This window comes from Sinocyclocheilus grahami, unplaced genomic scaffold, assembly GCF_001515645.1.
Source record: "Sinocyclocheilus grahami isolate Dianchi unplaced genomic scaffold, SAMN03320097.WGS_v1.1 scaffold826.1, whole genome shotgun sequence".
Classification (NCBI taxonomy): Eukaryota; Metazoa; Chordata; class Actinopteri; order Cypriniformes; family Cyprinidae; genus Sinocyclocheilus; species Sinocyclocheilus grahami.
This window is the reverse complement of record NW_015506005.1, coordinates 759,485-765,770: the sequence shown is the minus strand read 5'-3', so window position 1 is coordinate 765,770 and position 6,286 is coordinate 759,485. Positions and strand designations below refer to the sequence as shown.

General features: G+C 40.3%; 1 protein-coding gene across 1 annotated transcript in view; it reads right to left on the bottom strand.

Annotated features, from left to right (window-relative positions):
* LOC107562505 (MTSS1-like protein) overlaps window positions 1-6,286 on the bottom strand; it is a 68,879-nt gene that overhangs the window by 56,734 nt on the left and 5,859 nt on the right. The gene's annotated exons all lie outside the window — the stretch shown is intronic.

Sequence of the window (6,286 nt, the reverse complement as noted above, 5' to 3'; positions counted from 1 at the left end):
CTGACAATTAAGACTACTTTTCTTCTAGCTATTACTTCTCTAAAGAGAATTGGGGATCTTCAGGCCCTCTCAGTGGCCCCTTCCTATTTAGACTTTGCACCCGGCATGGCCAAAGTGTTTCTCTACCCTCGAGCGGGGTATGTCCTGAAGGTTCCCTCGGTTATACCACAGCCTATCGTGCTGCAGGCCTTTTGTCCTCCTCCCTTCAGGGAGCCAGACCAGCAGAAACTTAATTGCATCCACAGACACATACATCTACAGAGCTGCCCTGTGGAGGAGGGCAGACCAACAGTTTGTATGCTATGGTCCCCCAAAGCGAGGTCTGCCTGCTATGAAGCTAGTTGATAGTGGATAGTTGATGCCATTACTACTGCCTATGAGTCCTCTGATCTCCCCTCACCACTGGGAGTCAAGGCTCACTCGACTCGAAGTATGGCGGCCTCCAAGGCCTTCCTAGCAGGTGTATCTATGCAGGACATCTGCAACGCAGCAGGATGGTCCACACCCCTCACTTTCGTCAGGTTCTATGGCCTTGATATGCGAGCCACTCCTGGCTCTTCTGTTCTCTTGTCTTAGCTGTACTCTTCCACACTAGACAGGGATTTGCAAGTCTGGCGACGTGGGCATTCTCGTTACCGTAGTGTCTTCGGACGCAGCTCGAGTTCCTGAAGGGGAACGTCTCCAGGTTACGTATGTAACCATGCTTCCCCGAAGGGAACGAGACGCTGCGTCTCAGAGCCATACTTCCGGCATCCCTGCGAGCGCTTGCATCATTCCTTGAAGCTGAAGCCGGTTCCACCTCATGTGCCTTTATAGCTTCCTGGTCGCTACGTCACCCGCCTATGACATCTCGTCCCCTCCATTGGACTGATTACACATGTGATTCAGAGCACGGTCATGCTGGGGGCGTTCCCGTAGTGTCTTCGGACGCAGCATCTCGTTCGGAGAACCATGGTTACATACGTAATCTGGAGACGTTTCTCCATATTGTTACTGTTATAGTTGTGATGTGGATTTTGGACTTCCCTATTCTCAAAGAATTAGAACAATTATTAAAACTTTATAATTATAGTTATCGTTAGTGTATTTGGTGTGTTTAAGCCATAGGACAGGACAAGAAAATGATTTTGGTTAACCTAAATTTGATAACCATTAAGCAACATTACAGCTGTTTCTTCGATTATGGTCACTTCCAGCTGTGTGGACACTTTCTAGTTTGTTATTTGTCCACTAATAATGTCCAACAGTAGATATACAGTGGGTATGGAAAGTATTCAGACCCCCTTAAAATTTTCTGTCAACAATTCTGTGTTTTTCTGTCAATATGGGGTGCTGTGTGTACATTAATGAGGAAAAAAAATAACTTGATTTTAGCAAATGGCTGCAATATAACAAAGAGTGAAAAATTTAAGGGGGTCTGAATACTTTCCGTACCCACTGTACATGCATCCCAGGAGCACTGATTATTTTATTTTTGAAAGTAAATAATGAAAATTCACACTGCACTGCCATTTCTGCCACATCTCAAATGATATTGTGTTTTCTGTGGTAGAAATGACAGTGGTGGAAATGACATTTTAAACATTAACATTAAAATATCAGTTAATTTCCTAGCAAACATTTTATGCATCTTAAATACACACATTAATTTATATTTGTATTAAATTATATATTACACATTACACATTAATTTATATTTAAATTAAATTATATATACATAAAATTCTCACACTTTCTCATACTGACAGAATAATAGCTTGATTGGAAATAAGGCCCAACGTATGATCTGTATAACATTTACCTTTATATTTAGAACTTTATATTTTTAAGCACAGATCATATGTCATAATTCATTTTAGGTCTTTCCTTTGCTGACAATAATACAAAATGATGATTCATATTTTTTTATGAAGGATTTTCATATTTTAGATCAGTCAAGCCAGAGTCAAGATTTTTTTATGTGATATTAATATAACTAAAAGACAAGGTTGAAATCAAATCTTTTTGCATTTACTTACTTACTCACTTACTTACAATGTAATTTTAATAAAAATCAACCCTTGGAACACAAAAGCACTCAAAGCCAAAGAAACACTGTTATATACCATGATCCAGTGGGGAACCGTCAGAGCCCTCTAGGCCCTCAGAGAGGGCCTAAACTATTGTAAAAACAATATTTACCATTTTAAAATATTTTTTTAAATGACAAACTTTTAAATATTATTTTTAATAAAAAGTCATAATTTCCTATTTTACTTAAGCAATTCATAATTTCACAATCATCATCTAAATAAAATAAATAAAATTTATGTGGAAATAAACTCTTCAAATCTGCCTATTCAGTGAATGCGTTAAATTAACTAAATTAACTGATTGGTTGTCCAGCTATGAAATTACAGAGGGCCAAGCAATAGTAAATCAATGGGAGCGTAATTTTAAGTGACAGGAAAAAATGACCAATCATATCTTTCCTCTAAATGGGCGGGCCTTGTTATCACTAACTTTATGACCAGTTCCGCCCGCTGTGGGATCTCTATCGAAAAAATATATATACGCTGATAAACTAGCTATTATTCATGTCACGATGGAAGTCGTAAATCACGTAAATGAGGACATTTACTGGGCCGCTGTGCCAATAATAATATTATTTAATATAAACACTGCTTGTTTGTAATGAAGTGTCTGTTGCTAAGTTGTTTTGCTGTGAGTGCTGTCATGATGTGTTGGCTTACATTTAACATGTTGATTTTGTGCACAGACCGATTGTGTGATGATGCATTTGTAATGAGGATTTTCACTTGATCAGTCACTCTTGCTGTGCTGTTTTCTTGTTGCATTTCTGAAAGGCGGGTCGCACACTGGACGAGAAGCGCAGTGCCGCCACTGTGCATTGCGTGACTCTAGGGCAACTTATAGCACACCGGACGAGTCACGTTCAGTTCGAGATGGCAGTCCAAAACCTTTAATCTACTCTCCAAACAGTCTAACATTCACTTCAAGAATGAGCAAGTAGTGTCAATGAGTTTGAAATTCGGTGATTAAAAAAAGAACAGAGCAAACAGAATGAGAAAGTGCGGTCAAAGCACGGAGCCCGGTGGTGTAGAAAACAATGTATTCAAATATTAAAGACATGGTGTGACGCAGCACTGCACTTCTCGTCCGGTATGTGACCGCATTAAGGCTGGAATAGCCTCTAGTTTCAAAGGTGGAATTGTCAAAGATGACTTTTAGAATTAGACTCTGTAAACTAGGCTGGTGGTCTGTTTTCCACCCCGACGAGGGTAGGGGGAGAGGGCCAAGGCTCAAAAATCTCGTTTCGCTACTGCCATGATCCCAGTTCTATCTCCAGACAAACATTCAAAGGATTACTAAAGGCAGAGCTCAGATTCAGTAGCGAGGCAGAATGAGATCTAGACCGAGTGTGTGAGTCTATATGAGCGTCTCTGCTCTATACAGGCTGGTATGCACAACTCAGTGTGAGGCATGCGAATGTAAACAGCAGTGATATACAACAGGTCCAGTTGGCAAACAGACAACTGTGTGCTTGTGTCATCATCATGTCTAACGCTGGTGTCCCTTTCTCGCTTGCTTAGGGCCCTTTCACCTAAAGAATGAGGGTAAGAATGTGGGCCTAAATATGACAGCCCGCCCCACTCCTCAGTCATTTCCATCTCACTTCTCCTTCCCCCTCCCTTCAAATCCGATCATCCTCCCCCCATGATCCAGAGCCATACTCATAACAACCCTTTTACAGCAATGCCCTCCCAAGAGCGGGACACAAAAATACACGTACAGTACAGTTCTGTATCAAAATCATACCGACATTTATTTTGAAATCGAATTGATGTTCACATTCCCCTGTGGAGTTAAACAGAGTCATATATGGCATATTATTCCTTCCTGTTCCTATTTGGCAAGAAACAAGTAATCATTCACATACAGTTCAATGTTTTTTTCCAACAGGCTAGTTTCCAAACAGCATTCTTCAGATCTGCTGAGTGATGAAGAGCGCTAGAAGAACAGTAAGCTGAATCTATACTTTATTGATTCTGTTGAGAAATTTGGGCTCCTTGTTTATTCCAGTACTGTTGGGATCTCAGAGAAGGAACAAAGAAGATCCAACTGACATTCTGGTGATGAGACACATATGACAAGTGAGCTGGCAATACCCACAGGCTACCCACATCCCACAAACAAAGACATGCAAAGGCAGAAGCAGAGAGAAGACAGTGGTAGATTTTAAAATCTTGGCTCTTGAACAGTTTTTATGTGATATTAATATAACTAAAAGACAAGGTTGAAATCAAATCTTTTTGTATTTACTTACTTACTCACTTACTTACAATGTAATTTTAATAAAAATCAACCCTTGGAACACAAAAGCACTCAAAGCCAAAGAAATACTGTTATATACCATGATCCAGTGGGGAACCGTCAGAGCCCTCTAGGCCCTCAGAGAGGGCCTAAACTATTGTAAAAACAATATTTACCATTTTAAAATATTTTTTTAAATGACAAACTTTTAAATATTATTTTTAATAAAAAGTCATAATTTCCTATTTTACTTAAGCAATTCATAATTTCACAATCATCATCTAAATAAAATAAATAAAATTTATGTGGAAATAAACTCTTCAAATCTGCCTATTCAGTGAATGCGTTAAATTAACTAAATTAACTGATTGGTTGTCCAGCTATGAAATTACAGAGGGCCAAGCAATAGTAAATCAATGGGAGCGTAATTTTAAGTGACAGGAAAAAATGACCAATCATATCTTTCCTCTAAATGGGCGGGCCTTGTTATCACTAACTTTATGACCAGTTCCGCCCGCTGTGGGATCTCTATCGAAAAAATATATATACGCTGATAAACTAGCTATTATTCATGTCACGATGGAAGCAGCAAATAATGTAAGTGAGGACATTTACTAGGCCGCAGGGGCCAATTATATTTATTATAAACACTGCTGGTTTGTCTTGAAGTGTCTGGCGCTAATTGCTGTGAGCGATGTCATGATGTATTGTCTTAAAGGGGTCATATGATGCGATTTCAATGTTTCCTTTCTCTTTGGAGTGTTACAAGCTCTTGGTGCATAAAGAAGATCTGTAAAGTTGCAAAGACTAAAGTCTCAAATCCAAAGCTATGTCTATGTCACGATGTAGGAAGATTTGCATAACGCCGCCCAAATGTTCACGCAAAGAAAGAAGGCTTAACTTTTATTCTCGCTGTAGTATTGTTGTTACCGCCGCCGCCACCATGTCGTTTTGTTGTGAAAGCGAAACTACTTTGGTTGGCCTTCCAAAAGAGGACGATATCCGCTTCATCATACCTGGAGCTGATCCGAGCTGGTCGCTGAGGAAATACATCAACTTCACACTGTGGATCGCCGGATCGGCTTTCACCATGGACGAAGTGGAGTCCAGCCCGGGGTCGTCACATGTGATTGCCGCAAGCCCGCCGGGCGCTCCTTCGTCGAATCTGCCGGCCGCGCTATTCTCAAGCCCGCCCGCCTCTGCTCACTCAAGCTGGCCTCCGCGTACTCTATGCCGCGGCTCACTCTAGGCCTCCGGCCTCCGCTCACTCAAGGCCGCGGTGTGTTATGCTTTTTCGTTGTGAAAGCGAAACTACGTTGTTTGGCCTTCCAAAAGAGGACACGACTAGAAATCAGTGGTTAAGTTGTATTTACAACACTGTTCCAGAACAGTTTAACCCACATATTCAGATGTGTCCAGCGCATTTTATGGAGGACTGTTTCCTGATCCTGGTAGAGTAGACTACAATGCTGGTTGTTCTGACTCACAGACTGTAAGTAATTTTTTTTATTTTTAAAGAATTTACCACTGACGATTCAAACGCGAGTTTTTTGGACAGTGTAGAGTAACACTTGTTGTTTGTCATTTCTCCGATCACAAATGCAGACATGGTTTTATGTTACGCTCTGGCCGGACAGGGCATCACAAAATGGTAAGGGGCGTAACATTTACGTCAAACGCTTGAGGTATTCGGCCAATCACAACACACTGGATGGCTGGCCAATCAGAGCACACCTTGCTTTTCAGACCAATGAGCTTTGTAAAAATTGACGCGTTTCAGAAAGGTGGGGCATAGAGGAGAAACAATAATGTACAGTATGAGGAAAATAATGTGTTTTTTGAAGCACATTTCATTACACCAAATACACAAAATTATGTTCTTTTTAGCAGCATCATATGACCCCTTTAATAAAGGCAAAAAAAATTTAAACAACGCTAATATTCCAAAATATAACATTAAAAAGTGTATAAA